General features: G+C 39.6%; 1 pseudogene; it reads right to left on the minus strand.

The window, feature by feature from the left end:
• Nucleotides 1-2,721: 2,721 nt before the first annotated feature.
• Nucleotides 2,722-25,830, minus strand: part of LOC101419658 (high mobility group protein B1 pseudogene) — a 34,354-nt pseudogene continuing 11,245 nt past the window's right edge.

Genomic DNA, 25,830 nt, shown 5'->3' on the forward strand with positions numbered 1-25,830 from the left:
TGGGTATGCTCTGAAATGAAAGTCTCTTTCCTCACCCAGGACTGTCCAGGGGAGAATGTGCCTTATTGCACTTGGCTTTTTCTTAAACCTACATCTGGAAGCTTCCTGCAGATCCCCTTCCCTTCTGTTTTAAGCAACTTAATATATAATTTACATACCATATAAGCCATACTTAACCTGTCTTGAGTATAAGATCAATTGATTTTAGGATATTTACATAGTTGCCCAACCATCACCACAATCTTATTTTAGAACATTTCCATTACCAGAAAAAGAAACCTCTTCCATTTGTAGTCACCCTCTAATCTCAACCCTAGCCCTAGGCAACCGTTAATCTACTTTAGTCTCTGTAGATGCATTTTTACTGGACATTTGATATTCATGGAATTATACCATATTGTTCTTTCATGTCTGGCTTTTTTCATTGAGTATAATGTTTCTGAGATTCATCCATGCTGTAGTGTGTATCAATACTTTGTTCCTTTTCATTGCCAAATAGTATTCCATTACATATATATATTACATATTGTTTATTAATCTACCAACTGATGGGCATTTAGGTTATTTCCACAGTTTGGCTATTGTAAACAATGCTGCTGTGAACAATTGTTAACAAATCATTGTGTGACCATATATTTTCGTATCTTCTGGGTAGATACCTACGAGAGGAAATTGAGGCTCATATGGCATTTCTATGTTTAACTAAAGAAACCGCCAAATTGTTTTCCAAAATGTCTGTATCATTTTACATTTCCACCAGCAATATATGATGGTTCTAATTTCTCAACATCATTTTCAACACTTGCTATTGTCTTTTGGGCAACAACCATTTTAGGGTGGGAAACAGTGGGCTCGGGGGAGGCATTTTAGATGAGGCTTCCTACTTTCTTCTCTTTAACTTTGTTCCTGCTTTAGAAACTCAGAAGTGTTCACAACACACGTAGCCATTTTTAAACAGGATTCCAATAAAGTGCTTATAAGTGTGTTTACACATGCGTGTATACACAGTAGGTGTTTTGTCCATTGGAGATAGTGTTTTTTGTTTTAGTAGATTTTTTGTGTAATATTTCGTGCAAGTCTTTCATCTTCAGTAAATTCAAGTAAAGCATTAATTTTAGTTTATGGAACTCATTTTTATACTTCTTCATATCTGGTTAATTGCTTACCAGTAAAGAGCCATGCCATTAATGAAAAGAATGAATGTCTATGAGATTGTGCAACTTCACTAGTAAAAACTGAAGAGATGAATGGGACTTTAAGGTCAGTAGGTGGCCTTTCCAGCAGAACATGAGTCACACTTTGAGAATGATATCATCTTTCTCTAATGTTGCTTTACCAAATGGCATTAGATTGTCAGCATGAGCTTTTTCCAACAATTTAGAAATTGCATTTTCCCTTTTTGAGTTGTAGATATGTGCACCACACAAGCCTGCTCTCCACAACCTTGGAGAGTCTCACAACCCCACTGTCAATTCATCAAAGTCGTTCAATGCTGGGTGCCATGGGATACAGGAAAGAAGTAAAAGTTGTGCCCTGTCCTTAATGCATTAGGTGGGAAGACATGACTTAGGATAGTAAATTGTAAGGATTTAAAATCCAGGGCTAAACTCATTGCACTCTGGGAACACAAGAGTAGGCTCTGGGTGGTGACAGAATTATGAAGGGTTTCTAGACTTTCTTCTATTCTAGAGTTGGAAGAAGCCTAAGATATCCTAATATCAGGATGATCTGACATTATATCTTCAGTCATAGGAGCACTTTTGAGAATTGCAAACCTCTCAGCAATTGGAAGAAAGGAAATTTGAATAGAGGTAGGTAGACATTATCTCTGTACTTCAATTACCTATATTTTATGATCTCTAGTATTAGGTAGGAGAGAGGAAAGGGAGGGAGGGGTCTCGTTCCAGGACACCTTTTTTATGGGTTGCTTCCCTGTGGCTGAACATTGTCCCTTAAATGGGTGGTTCAGTAGACTTCCTCAATTACCTTTAACCCAGTCTCTACTTTATTTGAAACAAAGGAATGTTTTATTCTGGGACTATGACAGAAGTTGGAGAATTCTGATAATTACATCAATTAATAATAAAATCTACCAAACAACAAACACACAAATTAAACCAATCATTCCTATAACTTAAATCCCTTCTAAGATTAAATATTTGCTTTTTAAAAAGGACTTTTAAAAAAGACTTAATTACTTGTTGATTTCAATTCAACTAGACTTGAAAATAGATTAGGAGAGGTTGAGGAATTCTTTTTTAGTTTTGATTTTAAAAATTCCATTTATTTAGAAGCACTCAGAATGTCAATAAAACAGCTGAAACTTTTTTTCTCTGCACAATTACAGAGTGGTAGTCAGTTCACAGAAAGTCAAATATTTTGGATAAGCTGCAGTTCCGAGACAACTGAAGATGAAAACACTACCATCCCCATATATAACTAATTTGTGCTGTGCACCAGCAAGGACCTGCTTTAAATTTTCACGCCAGTTTACAACCCCCATACTGTACCAAGCAAGATTAGTGGCTATTGAAAAGATTACCAGGACAGGGCTACTGAAAGACACATTTGGTAGTGTGTTAACTATAAAAAAAAAGTACACTATACAGTTTAAAAACAAATTTTAGCTTTACATTTCGATTTCTTTCTTTAGGAAGGAGTTGTGTAGAGGGGGATTAAATACTTTATAGACAAGAAAAAAAAAACTATGCTAGAACCAAATTACTCATCCTCATCTTCATCTTCTTCATCTTCCTCCTCCTCCTCATCTTCTTGCCCTTCCACCTCTTCCTTCTTTTTCTTGCTTTTTTCAGCCTTGACGACTCTCATTTTGCTCCATCAGTCTTTTCTTTAGCCTGGAATGCAGCGATTTCCTTTATGTATTTGTCCTTCACCTTCTTTTCCTAAGGCTGCCTGTCTTCTGCTGTGATGTCATTCCATGCCTCTCCCGGCTTCTTTGCAAGAACATCACCAATGGAAAAGCCATGTTTGCCTCTTATTTTTTTTAAAGATTTATTTATTTATTTTTCCCCTTCCCCTCCCCCGGCCCTGCTGTTTTTGCTGTGTCCATTTGCTGTGTGATCTTCTGTATGTATTTCTCTTTGTCTTCTCTTCTTCACTTTTTCTTCACTAGGATTCACCAGGATTTGATCCTGGGGACTTCTGATATGGACAGAGGTTCCCTGTCAGCTGTGCCACCTCAGTTCCTGGTTTCTACTGTGCTTCACCTTTGACTCTCCCCTTCATCTCTCTTTTGTTGCATCATCATCTTGCTGCGTGATTCACTTGTGCAGCATTGGCTTGCCTTTGATTTGGGGATAATACACAGAACAACACAAACAAAAGGCCGAAGAAGGCCTCTTGGGTGCACTGGGATCTTTGAACTACTTGTTTGTTTCCTCTTTAGGAGGGATATAGGTTTTCATTTCTCTTTCATAAGGGGCCTTGGCTGTCTTGGCCATATCTTCAAATTTTCCTTTCCCTTTAGCAGACATGGTGTTCCACCTCTCTGAGCACTCCTTAGAAATTTCTGAAAAGTTCACTGAACCATCTGGGTGCTTCTTCTTATGCTCCTCCCAGAAAGTTTGCATGAAGAATGCATATGATGATGTTTTGCCTCTTGATTTCTTAGGGTCTCCTTTGCCCACATCTACTTATTTTTCAACTGTGAGGCTCAGGGTCATTTACCACCGACCCAGCTCGCACTGGTGTGGACTCTATGGAACTCCATCGAGGCTGAGGAATTCTGCGGTCAATTTAGCATGTTTTATGGTGTTATTATATTTTTATTATAAATTATTAAAATATACATATTTTTCTGAGTGACTTCCTAGGTAAATGCATACATTTAAAAATTCTGCCTACAGAATTGTCATAAGCCCACCATAAAATATGAGACAGGCATTTTTAATTTCATAAAATAGAAAAATTCCATACTCCCTTAGACATAGAAATAAGTGAATTATACATAGAACCTTAACTAAATTTGGAGATGAAAAAACTGAATCTTAGAGGGGAGAAGTAACTTTTTCCAAGATCACACAGCTAGAGGTAGAGCCTAGAGTCACAATGAGGTTTGCTCCAAAACCTATTTTAGCATAATATTGTGGCCAAATTTATTCCAATATTAAAATATCCTCATGATCTAAAAATTTGGCCATGAATTTATGTATATGAAAGTAAGAAAAATAATTATAAGTATTTTGGTATATTAATTTGTAACATATTCTTGTAGAAAGCTCAATGTTTATCGTTCCATTGCTTTTAGTTTTAGCTTTAGCTAAATTATTATTGTTCACAAATGAAATTTGGCTTTATATAGCAGATAAGACTATGGGACTTAAAAAAATCCCCTTTTCTCTATTCCCCAAATTTCTGCACTTCTGTTCTTTAAAATATAACTATTTTTTTGGGATTTTTTTTTGGAATGACTTTTGTAAGCTCTTTTACCATGTGTCCTCTTACCGTTATGCCACTAGTGTCTGACTCAGATTATTGCTCAGTAAACACATGTTATCTTGACAAAATGAATGGATGAAAACAATGAGTGAACCTAACTTTCTTATATAAATGGTTTCTTCCTCTAATCGTCTTTTATTATAAAGAAACTTCATTATTTAACATGAAGAAACTGAAACTCAGAGTGGTTAAATAACTTAAATGACATCAAGTAGCTCACAAGAGGCAACATTCAAAATGATTTTGTTTGACCCCCAAACCTATCCCATTATGATAGTGATAGCAGTATAAGTATTTATTCTTTAAATGAGAAACTCAGTATTTCTGAAAACTTAACATGAACTTTTCAGGAAGGTGAAAGATGGATTGGAACCAGTTGTAAGGTTTTTGGTGAACTTTGCTTAGCATTTGGACTTTACCCCAGGGGTTGCCCAAACCTTCCCTGCCCTGTGGTGGGAACATGTGAGGTGCTACTGGGGAAGGAGAGCTCTAGAACTTCTCCTGTGAAATTAGGGAATTTCTACTTGGAAGAGGAAGAGGAAGTACCAACTTTAACTAACAAAAAGTTTCCAGTTGTTTTTGAAAATTAAAAAAAGGGACAAAGAAATAGCTGATAAGTTTTTCTCTTCTCCAAGCTTACATTTCTTTATAGCAGTGAAAGGGTGGTGGAAAGTAGCATGCCTTCAGCTCCTGCCTTCCTAATTGACTGTGTTGTGTTCTGGGCTCTCACTGACTTTTTCATGGAGGCATGAGAATAAGCCCCAGATGGTTCCTCTGAAACTAACCTTTGTGCTCCAAGTCTTGGCCAGTCCATCTGGCCTTTTGTGCCTATTAATAGATTTTTCACCTGAACCCTGGTAGTCAGGAGTGGAAATGTGCTTGCTGCATAGGTTCCTTTGTTGCCAAGAGATAAATCATCAAAGAGTACTGGAGAAGTTTAAACCAAGCAGTGTCTTTTCCCAAAGATAGCAATTCCTGGCTGTTTAGGATTGTGCTAAAGGTTTTGTCCAGCAGTGTTTACCAGGTCTTTGAGAGTCATTAGACCATATTTTAAATTCTTATTCTCCATTTGAACTTCTCTCATTTTCCTCTAATACTTCCTTCTTTTTCAACCTTCTTTGGACTATGATAATGCTACCTCTTTTAATTTTTTTGCTTTTCAGTGACCAGATGCTTCAAGAAACAGTACTCATAATAATAGTTTTCATTTTTGGGTATCACTAGTTTTATAAGGCAATTATAAGGATACCTCTAAAGTATCCCCATTTTATAGCTGACTATACTATGTCTAAGAGAGTAAATGACTTCCCTATATGTGGCAGATCTAAAATATATACATATATAAAGTCATGCTTTTTAAAGAAACTAAGCTAAAGTCTTTATTAAAACCCATAATCATTATTGCTATAGCCATGGCCATGACCCTTAGTATTTTATTAATCTTTTCAACCTGAGTATGGCTTGCAGCAAGGAGAACCCCAGGTATAATAAAAAGAGCAGGATAAACTGGTATTGTGGGAGCATGTATCTGAACCCTCTCAGACCACATTAATATGCCAGTGGAATAAAACTGTAAGAGGAAGACATATATCAACATCGAAGCCACAGAAGGAGTGTCAGCAGTCAAACAAGAAAAAACAAAAAATAAAAAGCAACCAACTAGGGAAATGGACTTGGCCCAGTGGTTGGGGCGTCCGCCTACCACATGAGAGGTCCATGATTCAAACCCTGGGCCTCCTTGACCCGTATGGAGCTGGCCCATGTGCAGCGCTGATGTGTGCTAGGAGTGCTGTGCCACGCAGGGGTATCCCCCGCGTAGGGGAGCCCCTTGTGCAAGGAGTGCGCCCTGTAAGGAGAGCCGCCCAACGTGAAAGAAAGTGCAGCCTGCCCAGGAATGGTGCCACAGACACGGAGAGCTGACACAACAAAAAGAAACCCATGCCACTGACAAGAACAGAAACAGACAAAGAAGATGCAGCAAATAGACACAGAGAACAGACAACAGGGGCAGGAAGAAAAGGGAGAGAAATAAACAAATAAATAAATCTTAAAAAAAAAAAAAGCAACCAACTAAACAGAAAAATCAAACCACCATGAGAGAGATTCCACTGGCCTTGCAGAAGCAAATGGATATGGTATGAACTGCTGATGGGGAGGGTCATGTGGCAGGGAACTGCAGGAACTGTGGGCGGCTTCCAGCCAACAGTCATTGAGAAGCCAGGGCCCTCAGTTATACAGTTGCAAGGAAATGGATTCTGCCAATGCACTGAATGAGTTTGGAAGTGGTTTCTTCCCTAGTTGAGCTTCCAGATGAGAATGCAGCAAGTTGCTGACACCTTGGCTACAGACTTGTGAGTCCCTGAGCAGAGGATCCAGCTAATTCAGACTCTTCTCAGAGCCTGACCCAGGAAAACTGTCGGATATAAAACTGTGCTATTTTAAAATACATATATAACAACAACAAAAACCCACTAACACTAAAAAATTCCAAGGAATTTCTGCCTACTTGTATGCAGAGGGGACTATTTTGGACAAAGTGAAAGCCAGCAACATTTTGCTTGTTAATAAAAAGTGAAGAAGTGGCAGAGGCAGAAAGTAACATCCATTAACTGAACGTAATGCTGCCTAGAGGCAAACAGATGTATACCAGATGCAGAGGGCCTCACTGAGCTAGGGAGTCCCGGCTGAGCTCCTAGCTCACATCTGATACTTAACATCGTTGGCCAGGCTGGGAACAAACAGGGAGGTGCATGGCCAGACTGGTCCCAACATGAGTAACTGGGCTAGAGCACTGGAACAGCAGCTAACCCTGGTTGGCACAGCAACTATTGAAAGTAGCACTTCAGCATGAAGGTGACTTTTCCTGCTCTCAGTTTCCCCAGCTATGGTTCCTCTGCTCCCATTCATCTCGACTAACAAGGTAAAAACCACTGTAAATCTTAACGTGTTTCTATATCCCTTCATCCAGGCCTGCAACATTGAGAAAGGAACACACTCAATTCCTTTAGAAGCCAAATCAACTGCCCCAGTGAAATAAGCATAGTTCTCTCATCTAAGAATGAGCAGATAAAAGCAACAGCAATACCAAAAATCAACGTATATATGAAAAGATCCTACATTCAAAGGAAGAGGGCTCATCAAAGGAATCGAAGCATGTGCTTGCCCTGTAAAACAAAGTCCGTCCTGAAAGGAATACCTGATGCTACCATTGCTGGTGAGAAGTCCTGACCTGGTCACAGATGGGGATCTCTGACTAGGTCACAGAGATCTTTAAGGATCAAAGGTTAAGTAATCCTTCCTTTAATCATGTGTTCATCTCACGGGGTTTACTGCTGTTACTACTCTACATTTGCATATTGCCGTCCCAAGTAGGCAAATAGCAGAAGGACATAAGAGTTTGGAAAAAGGTTCCTTCTTTGTTACCTCATGGACTAAGAAAAACACTGCCTCTTAGACCCTCTTGCTCAGGCCAGGGACCAATCTTCTAACCCCATTTCTTTCTCTCCTCATGGGCCAGGAGTACCCAGACAAAAAATGTTGAATCTCAGAGATAAGAGTCCAGTCAGTTACCTCTTAAAAATCCTCTGGCCTCATACAAATCTGTTTGCACCCTCACGAGCATATTGCTAGTTCTGTCAATAGTTTTGAAATCAATCATAAGTTACTCCCTTACCAATTGTGGCAGTTTGTATGATTATGAATTCCAAAAATAGATATTGGATTATGTTTGTAATATGATCTGTACATGGGCATGATTGAGTTATGATTAGGGCTTTGATTGGGACTCATCATTAGGGCATCGAGTCCCCACCCCTTGGTGGGTGGTGACTCACAGATAAAAGGCATGGCAAAGGACAGAGTTGAGGGCTTTTAATGTTGGAGTTTTGATGTTGGAGTTTGATGCTGAAGTCTTAAGCTAGAGCCCTGGGGAGAGAGACAGAGTCGTTTGCCCAATAATCTACAGCTGGCCCCATAGACTACAGCTGACCCTGTGGAGAAAGGAGAGGAGCTGAGCCCAGAAGACCCAGGAAGCCTGAGCCCTCACAGACATCGGCAGCCATCTTGCTCCAACACGTGAAAATAGAATTTGGTGAGGGAAGTAACTTATGCATTATGTCCTGGTATCTGTAAGCTTCTACTCCCAAATAAATACCCTTTATAAAAGCCAGCAGATTTCTGGTATTTTGTATTAGCATCCCTTTGGCTCACTAATACACCCATAGAAATGTTATTAAATAATATACCATACCACTAGAAACTATACATTGTTTCGGTAGATGTCAAAATGATATTTTGTAAAATTTAACTTGTATTCGATATCAAAGATTTTTAGGAAACTGGGAATAGAAGGATGTCTTCTTTCCTTATGTGAATGCATAACATACCTCTCAAATGAAATTTTAGCAAAATACTTAATAGTCACATAATAGAATCATTCCTATTCAAGTTAGGAGTAAGATAACTTTGAATGCTATCACTATTATTATTAATGTACTAACTGCTTAAAATAGTAAAGTGAAACAAAAGATTATGAATTAAAGAATATTATTAAAAATTGCTAATATTATTAAGTGTTCTGTCCATGGCAAGTGTGTATTAAGCAGTTTTTATGCAGTATCTTTTTTAATTATTAAATCACATGAGGAAGTTACTGTTTTAATCTCCACTATAGATGAAGAAAATCTGAGATTAACAGAGATTATATTACATGTTCATGGACACATATCGGAAGAGAATGTTTACGTTTGTCACTAATGATTTATTATCCTACACTGAGACAATACAAGAGAATCAACTGTAAAACTTTAAAATGAATAAAGAAGCTATGTGAATTTACAAAATAAAGCATATGAAGTTTTTTTCTGGTTTTACTCTATTAAGATATACCATGATAGAAAACATTAAAAAACAAATGTACCTGCGGTCACCCCTCGGGCTGAAGTGTGGTTTGCTGGCCTGGCAGGGGAGCGGCCATGGTAGGCCTAATTCCGCTACCCCCATAATAGGGTGGTTGGTCGGGCCCACCGCCACCCCTGAAGGAAGCTCGGTATGGGCGCAGAGTGCCCTCGGGTCTCCCCTTCTCGGCAGCCATGCTTCCGCGGCCGCCCCTCCTCCCAGATGGCGCCACCCGATGCCTTGTGGGGCGGCACCCTTCTTCTTCCTTCTCCCTGCGCAGGCGCAGGGCAGAAAATTCCAACCTGCCCTTTTCCCCTCCCCCGACAGCAGCAACAGCCAGGTGTGGGCGGAAAAATCCAGCCCGCCCTTTTCCCCTCCCCCGACAGCAGCAACAGCCAGGCATGGGCGGAAAAATCAAGTCTGCCCTCCACCCCAGCAACAGCAGCCACCAATCCCTAAACCCTGCCCCTTCCCCCAGCAACAGCGACAGCCAATCCCTAACCACCACCCCTCCCCCGTCCAGTACCGCCCACTGACCTTTCGCCGGCAACCAATCAGAACAGGGCGTGGCTTCGACCAATCAGCCTTCCCCAGCCCCTATAAAACTGTTGCCTCTCCCTCAGTAAAGTGGACTTGCGTGTTTACCTTGTCTCCGAGGTAGTTCTTCTGCCGTGCGCCCTCCAGTCCTGAGAGCCCCCGACAAGGGCCTGGCCTCCCTTGTCCCCAGTTCGTCGCCTGCTTCTCCGGGCGACCCCTTCGTCGCCGGCTTCGCCGAGCGACCCCGTCAGCCGAACCGCGCAACCCCTTGTGAGACCGATCCCTCGTCTGCTGCCGGACCGACCCCTCGTCCCAAGTGGGACCGACCCCTCGTCCCAAGCGGGACCGACCCCTCGTCCAGAGCTGAACCGACCCCTCGTCCGCAGCCAGACCCCATCTCTACCGACCGAGCAAGCCGCCACATGTACCCTCACAATGATACCAAAATTTTAAAAATATTTAGAAACCAATTAAATAAGAAATATGTAAGATTGCTATTACAGAAAAAAATGTACAAAAATCACCTTTAGGATTATCTTTGATAATAAAATATATTTTCTTTTTTCCCCATTTATTTATTTATTTATTTAAATGTTAGTTTAAAAAAATATGAGGTCCCCATATAGCCCACACCCCCTTCACCCCCTCCTCCCACATCAACAACCTCTTTCATCATAAAATATATTTTCAAATGAAAAGCCCACAAGAAGAGTTTTGTAAGTTTAAGTTATGGTAAATTTGTGGAAAGGAATAAATCTAGTCATTGACCATCACTGTTTGTGAATAATGTTTGAAAAATATTTACATTTAACATTTTTGTAACACCTAGTCATCATTGTTAAATGAAAAGAGAACAATCTAGAACACAAAATATTATGTCAATATTGTAATAATGTAGGTAGCTAGATATAAATATGCCATATATTGGGGATTGAGTTATGTCTCCCATAAGAGATATGCTCAAGTCCTAAACCTTGGTTCTGAGGGTATGAACTCATTTGTAAATAGGAACTTTTAAGATGTTATTATTAGTTAAGGTGTGGGTTATAAGATTAATGTATGCTGTTTATAGGAGTCAAAATTACTCTCAAATAATAAATGTAAAGAATGAGTTGGTATGAAAGGATAGAAAAATAAACAGGATATGTGCTAAGTAAAAGGAATATAGTTGTAAATAATGCAAAAAGAGATAAATATGAGTATTTCAAATTGATAAAAATATATCCTACAAGAATACTGATAGCTGGAAAATGTGCTTATTAAAATTTCTTCACTTAAGCAGCTCTGAAAATTCTAAAACTAATTGAGCTGGTTTTCTATTAATCTAATTTTAGAAGTTTACTCTTTGTACTTAGTTCCCCGAAGGATATTAACCAGACCTTCTCAGTTTTGCTTAAAGGAATAAGATAACATCTCCAAGCAAAACCAGACAGAATGATGAAAATCTGTAACTTTTCTCAGACAAAAAAAGCCTGAATCCTTGAGTGGTTGGCTGAGAAAAGAGCCATGAAGGCCTTGTACCTGCACAAGTGTTGTATCTCAACTGTGGTTTATTAGTCACTGAAATTAAGGGCAAGCTTGACTTGCTTGAGACAACACAGGACTAAGAAACTGCACATATCTTCTCACAAGATCCCTGGCATCACTTGTTTGTTTGTTTTACTTCTTTTTCTGCTCAACTATCCCTTTCCTTTTTTGTTTTCCCATGAAAACCCTAGCTCCCATTTTCACTTTGAACTGGTTAGAGGAAGATTCCCACAGTTCCCTGCTTGTGCATTGCAATAAATCACCTCACTGAGAAACGTGCAGCTCCTTCGTGGTGCTGGATTGGGCAGGCCCTTCTATTAGAAATGTGCCATGCTGACGGTAACAGCATCACACCTGAAATAAATCTAACAGGATTATTTCAAAATGGATTAAAAAAAACCTGATAGAATTAATTGGAGAAATTGCAAAACTACTATCATCATAAACTTCTATAAATAAGAACTGCTCTAAGCATGGTCCAATGCCAGCATCATCAGCACCACCAAGGAGCTTGTTCAACGTGCAAATTCTTAGACCCCACCACTCTAGGCTTGTAAATCAGAATATTCTGTTTTTGTGTTTTGACAAGCTCACCAGATGATTTTTATGCTTTCTAAAGTTTGAGTAGCATTAAGACCCATCTCACAGAAAGTAACTTATCAATAATACAAAATTAAATAAGGAAAAGAGGATTTAAATATAATATAAAACATTTTCAAGTCTTCATGGACAAGTCACCAAAATTTACTATGTTGAAAAACACATAAGAAATCTCAATAATTTTCATAACTCAGGAACCATGTAAGTCACATTCCCACGCATTGACACATATCCAGTGAAATTAGGGATTGATAGAATATAGCTACAGAGTACTAATCTAATTGTAAATTTAAAATATTAACATCAGTCAGGAGATATACAAATTTAAATAAATACATTTTCAAGATAAATCATAATTGAATTAGTCAGCCAAAGGGGTGCTGATGCATAATACCAGAAATTGGTTGGTTTTTATAAAGGGTATGTATTTGGGGTAGAAGCTTACAGTTACCAGGCCGTAAAGCGTAAGTTACTTCCCTCACCAAAGTCTGTTTTCATGTGTTGGAGCAAGATGGCTGCCCACATCAGCAGGGGTCAGGCTTCCTGGGTTCCCCTGGGCCCAGCTCCTCTGTTTTCTCCACAAAGTCAGCTGTAGACTATCAGGTGAACGACTCTTCCTTCTTGGGGCTCCAGCTTAAGACCAGCATCAAACTCCAACATCAAAACTCCAACATCAAAAACCCTCAACTCTGTCCTTTGCCATGCCTTTTATCTGTGAGTCCCCACCCACCAAGGGGCAGGTACTCAATGCCCTACTGACACAAGAGGTTTACTTGATATAGTCTCATATGCCCAGACGAAAAGATCAGTTTACAAACATAATCCAATATTTCTTTTTGGAATTCATCAATAATATCCAAGTGCAACAGTAATAAACAGCAATTAAGCAACAATTTTTAAATTTTGGTTTATGTGATGTTAGGAAGAACATTTATAGTCAACATTTCAGTATTGGAACACAATGAAATTAAATGAACCAAATGTTCAACTTGAATAACTAGGAAGCAACAACAAGTAATCCTAGAGAAAGAAAAAGAATTAATGAAGATAAAAGGAAATTAAAATAAATAATGAAGTAGGAAAATAAAGGTCAGTAATAATTCTCAAATGTCTACCATTCCTGAACAACAAAAACAGCAAAAATTAATGAGAAAAGATACCAACAGCACAGTTATGTAAGATGTTAAGTCAAATAGTGGCATTAATGCTGCAGTCTCCAAAACTTTTGATTACATGTTTACAGCAAAGAATTTTGGAGCATTTGCTCCAATATATAAATCTTCATTGTATGAATTTTGGATTAAGTCCTCACTATATTGACCTGTTAGTGAGAGGGGTACTCCCAATGATCACATATTAAATATTAGTAAAGCATATTTTCTTCCCTATTATTTTAGATACAAATAATATAACAGTAGTTCTAATATTTTGTCCCATGTCCCAGTGATCTGCCTTGTGCACCTCTGTATTTGCTTGTGTACTAATACTACCCTTGGGCTTAGATAATCTGATTTTTCCTCCTCTAATTTTCATGTCCCTGCCTTACTTAGTTGCAGCAAAACCTATGACAGATGTTATGGTTTTAAGCTAAGAAAAACGTGTTCTTAAATGTAATCATTTCCCATGGATGTGAACCCAGTGTAAGTAGGGCCTTCTGATGAGGTTATTTCAGTTAAGGTGTGGCCCAGCCCAACCAGGATGGGTCTTAATCTTATTATTGGAGTTCTTTATAAGCAGAATGAAGTTCAGATAAAGAGAGAGAAAACCACAGGGAGCAAAAAGCTGAACATCAACAGAACCTGGAAGAAAAGGGAGAGCCCAGGAGAGGCCTCCATGTGCCTTTCCATATGATAAACTAAGGACCAAGGATCACCAGCAGCCAGCCCCAGAATGCCACAGTCTTTGGGATGAAAGCATCGCCTCAATGAAGACTTGATTTGAATTTTTTCCCAGTCTCAAGCTGTGAGCAAATAATTCTCACTGTTTAACCTGATTCATTTCATGGTATTTGCTTGAGGAACCTAGGAAACTAAAACGGCAGGTCCAGCAAACCAAATAGCTATCCTCCAAGGATCTGGAAGGCGTGCTATAGGGAGACCTTTTGTGGAGTGATGTCAATCTTTTCCTAATATGGAGGACTTCTCCACTGCCTCCCAGGACCAGTTATTAAAAGTTCTTTCTTCATCTTTGAGTTTTCTTAAAGCTAAATGGAGATCACTGACTTGAAAACTAATTGTCTAGACTCCTAGTTTGTCTTAGGAATTACTTTGGTGTAAATGATGCAATGAATAAACACACTAAGGAAAAGCATGGTTTTTTTTTTGTAGGTTCGTATAGTAGACCATAAAAAAATATATTTGGCTGGCAGTAAAATCTATCAAAGTTTTTCAGCAGCCCCATATTTTTTACATTCCTTTGCTGCCACCAGCAGCTGCCTTTACATATGTTCCTTGATTTTATGGGTGCATTACAACAGCATCAGAGCTGCCATAACATTGCAGGCACGTTTTTATGGAGAGCGATTTCAGCACCATGCCATCCGGTTGGTCCACCCGGCCTTCTGTTGCTGAAATGGAATGGCAAAGGCATTTAATGAAGAGGATAAAGAATAAGATAGCGAGTAGGTGGCCCAAGAAGAATATTGCCTTTTCTCCATGCTAAGGGAAGGGGTTTGGAGGTTACCTTCTTATCTAGCTCATCAGGGGAACTGGTTTCCCTAAAATGCCTCAAGGGCAATGCTTCAGGGGATCCTCATTTCTGTGAGGAAATAGCCCATGAAAAAGCAATGCATAACCTTCATAAGGGCAGCATGATAAATGTATGTGGTTAGATGAGGGTGCTTATGTTCCAGTAAAGTGATCTTAATGATTATACCATTATCATCGCATGTAATAATTATGTAATCATGTGTTTGGTATTGAATATTTAAGAGGGAAGTGTTTCTAAGAGTGTTGCAGTTGGGAGCCCCATTTTTCTTTTTTCTTAAGATCTAGGAAGCAAGGGATCAGATGGTGTGTGGGTGGCCTTGTCTTCTTGTCCAGAAGGCCCACAGACACCACCTCCTTCTCCCAGATTTTGTCTCCACTTTCTGCACAAGTTGTGGGCTTGAAGGTGTCTCGCCTCTGCCTCATGAGAAAGATGTTTCAAGTGCTGAGAGTGGGGAGGAAGGATGCGGGGATGTGTGTGAGAGAGGAGATGATGATTTCCCTCTTGGCATAAAAGAAAGAAGCTCATGCTACACTCTTTAAGGCTCTGAGCAAGGCCTCAGCTAAAAGAAGAGAGAAACATAAATACTGTTCTTGGAGAAGTCACACTTTAATGCAAGTGTAATGTTTCCAGAGCTGGATTTTTAGATTACCAGACTCTACTGGTTTCAATGTAGGGAAGTTAAACTCCTCAAAGTGATAACTGTTTTAATAACCCGATGTGGACTAACTACTTTGAGCATTAACCAGGAATTCACTGATTGATTTTAATTTTGAAGCAGTGTACTTCCAGGGATAGTTTTTTATTCAACTTCCACTGTTCCAGGCTCTATGCTAGAGGCCAACTAGCAATTTGTTGACTTCTTGGTGTTAATTAATTATGAATACCTTGGGCTGAAAAGAAAAACAGCATTTGTTGGTGCTGGAAGGGACTTCGGAAATCAGCCAGTACACACTCATTCCATATTACAGATGGAAAAGATGAGGCACAGAGAGGACAAAGTGATTTGTTTGGGGAACAAAGCAGACTGGAGAACAGACTAGATGAGAAATCTTCTAATGACTTTTCTACTGCATATTTTCAGGGTTCCTTTAGACTTGAAAGTGATAGTGTCATAGGTTACCATTTCTGATTTGCTTTTCATGCACTTTGACAAATCTTCTCAAGAGGATGTGTGTTCTGTGCATATGTTTCTGGGAACATTGATAGAGTGCAGCCAAGCTCACAGCAGTACTCTTCCCATTGCATTCCATGTGTGGGGCCTCATCTCTCCCAAGTTGGTTGTCCCTAGCTAAAAGCTTCATGACCTTTTTCTGTTTTTCTTTCTACCACCCAGAATAGCTGACATTCTTCTCAATGGTCCAAACACTTATTATCTGTCTTGATCCCTGTAAATTTCTCTGCTGACATTTAAATTCAAAAAGCACAGATCAGTGGTGTCCTGTTTTATTATTGTTATGGCACTCATGATCTTGATTTCTTATGAGCATTAATTTATAAATAAATCAGAATGCATATTGCCTTGGCTTTATTGTTTTATTTTTTGGTAAATTCTTTACTTCATAGGTTAAATTTATGGATTTTTCTTTATGTTTCTTAAATTCATGGTAGGCATTTTCTTGTCATAACACTCATCCATCCCTCCATCACATCAATACAAATCTAGAATTAGAGGGTTGCACTGGTTTGAATTTTCTGGTAAGAATCCAGGGAAGTAATGTGAACAAGAAGCATTTTTGAGTTTGTAAAATTAATGGCAACTCAAGAAACATACTCTGTGCTAAACATTTTACAAATGATACCTGTAAACTTTACCACAAACTTTCAAATTAGGTGTTATTTCCCAGTCAAGAAATTAGGAAAATGAAGCCAGCAAACCTGGGTTACTGATACAAATTTTCACAGATAGCCAGAGGCATAGTCAGGATTCTAGCTCCTCATTCCAGCTTCCAAACTCATGCCCTTTCTACTGCACCACATGGCCAGGTCATCCACTAAGAACATTTATATAATTTCCCTCCTTCAGGCCTAGCAATAATCCTCTGAGGTGGTTGCTTTAAGTCTACTTACAGATAAGGGAACTGAGGCTCACGGAGAAAGTAATCTATCTGAAGTTATACTCAGATATTATATGGCAGAATGGAGGTTCAAATTCAAGTTCTGACTCCAGAGTTCATGTTTTTCCCACCTGACCATTTATCTTTTATGAAAATCAATCCAGGGACTCACTAATGGGGCACAGATTTTCTCCCAGGGATTGGGGCTAAAAAGAGACCTAAAAACAGTTTTATTTTTGAAGATTCCTGGCCAGCCAGCAGATGGTGCATGTCAGTGAACCTTTCCATGGAGGTGTTTCTTTTAACCTTCACTTCCCTGTGTTTCTGGTTTGGCCAGAGCCAAGATTCAAAGCAGACTCTTCTGGGCAAATTCACTGAAGAGAAACCTCCAGGCACCCTCTTCCCTTATAACAGCTGACTGGGAGAAAGACATCTGTTCCCCTCTCAATTGGCTGCAGTGAGCTGGGGTTTTATTCAGGCTTAATGTCTTGAGAATGGGGGATGAGGTCCATTCCTAGCCACTGTGGGGGTTTAGTAACTCACATTTGTTGTTTCAGGTTCTTCTTCTCTCTGTCCCTTTTCCTCCTGGAGGTTGTGCAGCACTGTCCTGGTCTGCTAACCCCCAAAGCAGGTCCTTAGAAGAGATTTTGAGCCTTTCACTGTTGTTTTTGTGAGATAGTTGAGCCCTGCCTGCTTATTCTGACACCATCTCCCCAGAACTCCCCCCCATTTACCTTTTAAGTGAAATGGTAGTTATTGATTCATCTGATGATACCATCAACTCACATCATTTTCTTTTTACTCCAAGTTACATTTTCTGATTCTTTAAATTTATGTGTCTGACATTCCTGAGTATGGAAAAATAAGTGAAGAGCCAAAGAGGATATGGGGTTGTCTAGCCAGAAGATGTGACAACCAACAGAAGCTGAGACAGGTTTCCAAGTTTTTTCAAGGGTCACCATATGGAGGAAAGATTAGCTTTCATTCTGAATGACTGGATTTGAATTATGACAAATGATGACTGCAAGGCAAAGGGAAAAATATTTTGGAGGAGAAGAATTTTCTAAAAGTCAGGGCTGTCTAAAGAGAAAATGGTCTGTCTGGAGTGTGGTGATGTTTAAGAGAAACAGGATGACCACTGGGTCTGTCTGTTTTAGGGGGGATTTGATGAAATTTAAGGACCTTGAAGTTGGATGATTTTCTGACATGGGTTTGCATTCTTTCCCATTCATCACTGGATGCTTGCCTACTAATTCTGCAGACTCTGGGATGTGTTCCCTAACAATTGGCACAGGTAGCTTAGAAGAATGTAAAGCCAGGAGGGGTGGATCTCTGATTCAGTGTCAATCGACACTGGGAATGTCAATCTACAGGACAAAGAAGAGGAAGAATATTAGTGCCAAGTATCACCAATGGGCCTCTGTCACAGTCCTAGAAAAGGGAGGAAGAATATGAAATTATCTGTGCTTCTTTTCATTTGTGGTTTCCTATGTTGCTATAATCAACAAAGAAGAAAAACTACTCCATGGGTGGTATTTTTAAAGAGCACAGAGTAGACAGAGCTTCAATTTTGAGTAAGGTTACCATTGGCAACACTGACAACTTTCTCATTTGTCTAAATGGAAACTATAAAACTGTTTTATGTAACAATATAATAATGCTAAAATAAAAATGATCATCTATTGGTAGCTTACTGTTGTTTAGATACCATTATTCTTGACAGTTAATATTAGATGAGCAAAGTAAAGTGGGGAAACTTTATATAATAAGGTCCCACAGCTTCTCAATGGCAGAACTAGGTTTCAAATCCATGTTCGTTTAAAATCAGAGCAAGTGCCCTTATTTTCTTCCTGTTGCTGATAATTTCCATTTGTTGGGTATTTATGATACCTCTTGCTTTTGAAATAAAGGTTTTGTTAATATTTTCTATTGCTATTTAGTGCCTTCTTTGAAAAGACACTACTAAGGTACCCCAGTAGGTTTATTCTGGGTATATTTTGTGACTATGTGGATTGACCAACTATAATTAGGACAGTGGAAAAACATTATTTCAAACAATGCTTTGTGTAGTTACTTTGGTTTCTTCTCACCTTAATTTATTGATCTGTAAACAAAAAAGGTATCTTAGTGTATGTTCCCTTGAAAGCAGAGCCCCTGACAAGTACTTGAGGAAAGAGCTTTTTCAGGTGGTTAACTCAGGATGCAGATATAAGGTTGCAAGGAAGGAAGAAAAGCTGGACCAAGGGCACATTTTTGAGGTCTCTGCTGTGAGTAATAGGGTTCAAATCTCTGGCACCCCAGAGAAGCGTAGTGAATGCCTCCCAGAATTATCCCCAAAGGTGGGGAAATGGGAACACTTTCTACCCACTTTTGCACCCTATTAGTTGAGGCTTGCCCAGGAGCTCCACTTGCATGGTGCCTAGTGAGCTGAGCAGAATGTGGAAAAGTAAGGCTCATGCTTGAAGTAGGTAATGGGCAGAGTGAAGGAAGCTTAGCTTTCCCAGTACTGACCACCATAAATTGCAGTTGAAGTCAGAAGTGGGTTTAAGGAATGTGATTTGCCTACAGTGGTATCTGCAACATAGAATTCAAATATATGTTCTTTAAAATGTCTTTTAATATAAAATATGTAAAGCCATGCAATTTTGGAGCTTGGATCAATATTAGTAACTGTGTGATCTAACTTCTCTATTTTTCAGTTAAGGAAGCTGAGGTCCAAAAACAGAAATGATTTGGTCAAGCCACACAGAGACTTATGGAGGACTTCAGCTTCAAGTCCAGGTCCCCTGACTCTGAACACAGTATCACCCTGGCTACTTCCTAGTTGATCCTAATTAATGCCTAATTAATGATTCCATCCCTTTTTCTAGTCTGGAAGTCCTGGGAGCTGGTTATCTCCATCAATTCAATCGAGCCTTTTCAAAAGTAGTCCCAATGGGATTGCCTTGTCCAGATTTGTTAATTTCTCTGGAGACTCCAGAGTAAGGATAAGATGATAATTAAGGAGAGAAAGAAAGTTCCTTCTTCAGCATTGCACATTTCTCCCATCGTTCATCTTCACCCCATGTAATCTTCTCAAACTGCCATTTCCACTTGTATTTGCATACATCTATTGTTCGCAGCAGAGGCTAGGACAGCATGAGGAGGGATTGCCAGAACATGAAATCCAATAAGAATACTGAGTTCCATCTTCTGAACTAAGAAGGGCAGTAATTAAAGCAGTATTTACAATGCAATAAAGGCAGAGCTAATTACTGCCAAATGAGATTGAGATGATACTCTTTCCCAGTGAAACTACACTGGGCTCAGCCTTCTTTATAAATCCTCCAACTGTCTTCTTTGTTAATTATGATATTCATAATCCCCTTCTTGGCAATATTTGCCTAATTTATTGCTACTCAATAGGAAATAATTAATGGAAATTAAGATACAAGTGATGGAGAGAAATCAGGATGGTTGTTTGGACCCAAGGATCATCACAAACACAGATGGAATTTTCCAGCAGAGAAGGGGGCTGCTGTAATGACTTTAAGCAAAACTAAGGATATACTTTTGAATAAGCAGCAAGAATTGTTTCCTATTCCATAAAAGGAGTTGGTGTCACTTTCAAACTTGGTGCCACCTTTCAAACGTGGCACTGCCTTCAAACTTGGTGCCGCCTTCAAACTTGGTGCCAGAGCCATTAGAGCCCTTTTCCCTCTTTCCTTTAACTGCTGAGCCAGTTTTAACTAGTTCCTCTACTAGGATGTTGGTGATTGATCAATAAACCATGAGGCTGATTTTAGTTTCTATTTCCCTGATTCCACATCACCTTCATGTGAAAGCTAAACTTAACTGTTTTCTTACAAATCCTCCCTCTTTCTTTTAGACTCATTATAGTTTTTACAATTGAGTTTCTCAAATTTGCTAAAAGATTCCTCATATTCTTCAGCATAGAGATCATCCTCTTTAAGGGGGCATAAATTGTTTTGCTTATACTGCATGGGAATCTGTTTTGTTAGGACTGTTTCAATGAGTTTTTGAGCTAACCCTTGGGCACATGGGATGATGCAATATCCAACTGCTATGAATACCCCAGCTACAATGATAAAGGAGGTCAGGACAGACAGTGCAACCCCTTTCCATTTTCCAAACCAGCTTTCCAACCATCCCATGAGGGGATTATCAATGACAGAATTTTCTGCCAATTCCTCAGATAAGGATGTTAAGCCCTACAAAGCTTTGGTGATAGTCCCGTCTGGTGCCATATTATTGGGGATGAATGTACAACAACTACTCCCAATCATAACGCAGATGGCCTCTTTTTCAGCTAGTGTCATGTCCTGAGTCATACTATTTTCCCATGTCATTTGATTAGTAGCATCTAATTGTTCTGCTATTCCCTTGACTGTATCTCTGGTGTAATTAATAAATCTTTGCTGGTTGTAATACATTAGTGAATCCAATCCATCTTTTTGCTAATGGTGACCCACCAGAAAGGAAATGACTCAAAACCTGCAGCTACTTGATTTCTAGCCTTAAATTCATCTGGGATTCCCTGGGGAACCCCTATACTATCTAGATACATTTGGTCATCAAAGGAACCAGGTAAAGTTCTTATCTTTTTTTCCCCCCTGGTTTTGTGTTTCTTCCTCTTTTTTGAATGCCAGGGTAAATGGAATGGCCAATTGAACCAGAGCATAGGTACCACCCCACTTCTCAAGTAACACTGGTTGGAGAATGCCCTTTCCGCAATACCACCAGAGGTCTGTTTGGGGTGTGGCCAAACTAGAGAAATTACCAGTACTATCCTTACATTCCACATTCGTGTATATAAGGCCATGGTCCCAAGATCCTGGAGCCTTTTGCCCCATCTAGAGAGACAGGCAGAGTGACTTCCTGGACCAAGGAGGGAAGTCAGTACAACTTTGATGTTTCCTTTCTTGACTGGAGGGAAGAGAGAGGACAATGTACTACAATTTTCACCAGAAGTAGCATTCTGGAAGAGGAGTACCATGCACTTAAACTCCCTTTCATGCTTTTCCATACCTAACAGAAAGGTATGATATGAGCAGTGGGCCTAACTTGCGCAAGTGCAACAGTTGCTTTTGTTCAGACTCTGGACTGTATATTTGTTCCATTTTACACAGGCACTTGTGTCCCTATAACCTGTCTCTGTTTCTCTGGTTTGCTTTAAATTTTCTGCCTTGAATATCCTCAATACCTTGGGATTGTTCTGAGTTAGGGAACTGACCTCCAACTGAGTTCCCTCTGGTGTCACTAAAGAGCTAACTGGAGAGGGTGTTGTTGGTGTCATGTTCAGTGGGGGAAGGAGGACCTGTGCACAGAACCTCCCTAATTGATCTTCATCAGTAACATCCACCTCATCCCGTATGTCCTGTCAGGGGAGGAATACCTGTTTTTGCCCCCCTTGTTGTTGATTTCTAATTTGTCTGCCTTCCTAATGGTTGTTATTACTGGGTCACACTGAAGACTTTTGCAATCTGGTTGGGTATTACCTTTATAAAAGGTTATTTTAGTTTTTAGTGCTTTCCATCTTTGTGAGTCCCATCTCCCTTCTGGGATCCATCCTTTATGTTGGGTAGTCTGCCATACAAGAGGGGCAAGGAGGGCCAGGAATCCCTACTGGCTCTGGGCATAGGTACTTGTTTTCTCCACTCAGCCATCTCTGATATTCTAAATCCCCACAGTCTTGGCAAGCTTCAAACTGCACAGTCTGGGACTCTAGGTCTTGGGTTACATTTACTACCAATTTGATGGGGCTTTTTGCATCCATTGCCAGTATAATAATTCTCATTTTCAGACTGAGCTTTGAACCCCTCATCTGTCAGTCTCTCAAGACTCTAAGCAAAGTGGTATGGGTAACAGTTTGCCCTCTATGAATTACATTCAAGTAGAGGAATATCTCCAGTAAGATACAGTGTCTGACCATCCCCTCTTTTCTCAATATGTCCTCCCAACTATTGTCTTTTCACAGTGATCCTTAAGGGATCTGAGGTTGGAGTTATTTCCAGGATTCAGATGGTATTGTTGGGTACTTATCTTCCAGTTCAGATACTGATCCTTTTACTCAGGTGTAGTGAGTCCAGCCTCTTTCTGCTGTCCAGACTACAGTTTCAGTTGACAACAACTGAACTTGATAGTGTCCTTCCCAGGTTGGCTGAAGTTTGGACTCCTTGCACGACTTGATCAGGACCCAACTGCCAGGTCGGTGTTGATGGACAGTGAATTCAAGAGGTGGGGTTTGGGCCAGCAAACCACAATGCCTGAGGGATGACAACGTAGAAGACAAAGCCAGTATATAATTCTTAAGAAAGAGATCCTTTGACTCTAAGATAGGGACTTTTCCAGTCTTCCTAGGAAGAGGCAAGCTAAAAGGCATTTTGTAAGGGGAGATTACCAGTTCTATCCTACGGGTAGTTAAGACTTGCTTCTCTTAAACAACCAAGGAAATGATAAGGTTAAAATAGAATAGAAAGACCCCTCAACTCTTACTCAACTTTAACCATAAAAATTCTTTTTCCAAGCACCTTCTTCATTTTCTGTATTTGTTCAGGTTTTGTACCATATTTACTCTTTCTTAATAAGTAGTCATTTTATCTTAGGACAAAATTACTGTCTTTTTCCTTAATAATAAGAACACATTCTATACACCCTACATACACAAGCTACCAAAATGATTTCAGAAACTATCTCCAAGCAAACCTCTTACAACATCTTATAATTATCCATAACCACATAGACTATAGTCATTTCATCTCAAGTCAAATTTCACCTTCACAGAACACATTCTCTTAAACAAGCTTATCAAGTTTTAGTAGAGCTCTTTTAAAGAATTTTCATTTCTCAATTCAATATTACCATCCAGAGGTATCAAAATATATACTAAACAAACAGAAAAACAAAAAAATCAATTATGAAAACAAGGTTGACACAGAGCCAATCCTCATCTGCCCCATATCTTGGCCAAAATACACTGGCGGTCATTTCCTTTTTGCCCTTTCCCTTGGTCTGATCATTATAGGTCCAGTGTTTCAACATCCTCCCTAATGGACTATCTGGAGGAATGCCTCTGGGAGACCCTACAGATATACCCTTTCCTCTTTCCCTGGTTGGCAACTGCCCCTACTCCCCATTCTGGGTCTTGTCTGGGTTTCTTTCTCTCAGATCCTTTCACTTTGTCCTTCTGCAGCCCTTTCCTTTGCAGGATAAGGTAAATGTGAATTGAGACTCTGTACTCATTTTGCTTGCACAGTATGCCATGCATCTCTTGCATACATATCAATCCCAGACTCATCAGAATTTCCTGACCACTGAGGCAATACTTAATAGTCCTTTTTCTTACCTTGATCCATGCACAGAGTTGCCTGGTCAATGAGAAGCAGGATTTTCCCTTCCCCTTTCCTCATCCACAATCAGCAGATCTAAGCATCTGGTCTTGGGTCTTTCCAGCTGTCTAAGGTGGGCCCCCAAGAGTGGAATCTGAGACTACTCAATCAGCAGGGCACCTCTTCCCCTCATCCACCTTGGGGGTCCCCCTCTGAAGCTTTGGATCCTGGATGAGCCCCCAAAATTGTTAGAAAGAAAGCTGTACCTGTAAGATAATTAATGCTCACCTAATTGTAGTGGAGAAAATAATTTTATTAACAATCTTGCAAGAATGGGTGCACAACCAGAATATGGAGGTTGGTATGTTGAGTGGCAGGACACAGCAGAATTTATTCCCTAAGCCTAGCATGCAGATCCCTCCCCTGTTTCTCCATTGGCTGGGTACTCCAGAGGTTATAACCTATCCAAAAGATCTAAATAACCCACATGAGTCTCCTCCCCCAATTGCAACTCCCATTCCTTTCATTTTGGTGACCCTGACTTCTACTTGTTTTTATCCAAATAAGGAGTTGGCACCACTTTCAAACTTGGCACTGCCTTCAAACTTGAGCCACTTTCATACTTGGCACCAGAGCTGTTAGAACCCTTTTCCCTCCTTCCTTTAACTGTAGAGCTGGTTTTAGCTAGTTTCCCTCTTAGGATGTGGGTGGCTGATGCAATAAACCATGAGGCTGATTTTAGTTTTTATTTCCCCAATTTCATGTCACCTTCATGTGAAAGCTAAACTTAACCCTTTTCTTACATTAGTTTGTCAGGCTGCTATGACCAATGTCACACAATGGGTTGGCCTAAACAATAAGCTTTAGTAGCACATGGTTTTGGAGTTAGAAGTCCAAAATCAAGATAATGGTTAGGCTTGCCTTCTATTGGAGTCTGTGGCTTTCTGGTGCTGGTGATCAGTAATACTTGGAGGTCCTTGACTGGATCTGCCTCCTAGCACCCGGGGATCTCTCTGACCTTGTGTCTACACTTCTGGTTTCTGTTAACTTGTTTGTCCTCTGGCCTTCTCTAAATTTTGGTGTTCCATTTCTTGTCTTTAGAAGACCTCCAGTAATATTGGATTAAGACTCACCCACACTCAGTGGGGTCACATCTTAATTAAAAGCCACATCTTCAAGAAGTCTATTTATAATCGCTTCACAGCCACAGCAATATGGATTAATATTAAAACATGTCTAAATTGAGATACATAATTCAAACTACCACAACAATGCTTAAAACCATAAAAAATGTTTTTAGGCTCTGACTCATACAAAAACAGGCCATGCCATGCCCAGCTTTGGCCTGTGAGTCATAGTATGCTGGTCCCTTCAATACATTATGAATCTATCACTCAGCCAAACAATAACCTGATTGGTGCAGAACCAAATAATAGAGCACTCATATCCTATTCATTTATTCCTGTCAGAGATTAAATTTAGGGTTGAAAGTAAGATGTAGAAGTAGGGAGGGTGCAAGAGAAATAACTCTAGGATAATGGTGAACAATATCATTTTTGTATGATGAGGCTTTCTAGGTTGCCCCTTCTATTTCTTAAAGTTGTGTTAAAGATTAAGAAATGCAGTATCTGCAACTTTAATTAAGAATTGTTATATTATTTCACCATTTCCTTTCCTTTCCCCTATTATTTATCTTTTTATGTCTAAATTTTTAGAAAAAT

The sequence above is a fragment of the Dasypus novemcinctus genome, chromosome 10 (assembly GCF_030445035.2).
Source record: "Dasypus novemcinctus isolate mDasNov1 chromosome 10, mDasNov1.1.hap2, whole genome shotgun sequence".
NCBI lineage: Eukaryota > Metazoa > Chordata > Mammalia > Cingulata > Dasypodidae > Dasypus > Dasypus novemcinctus.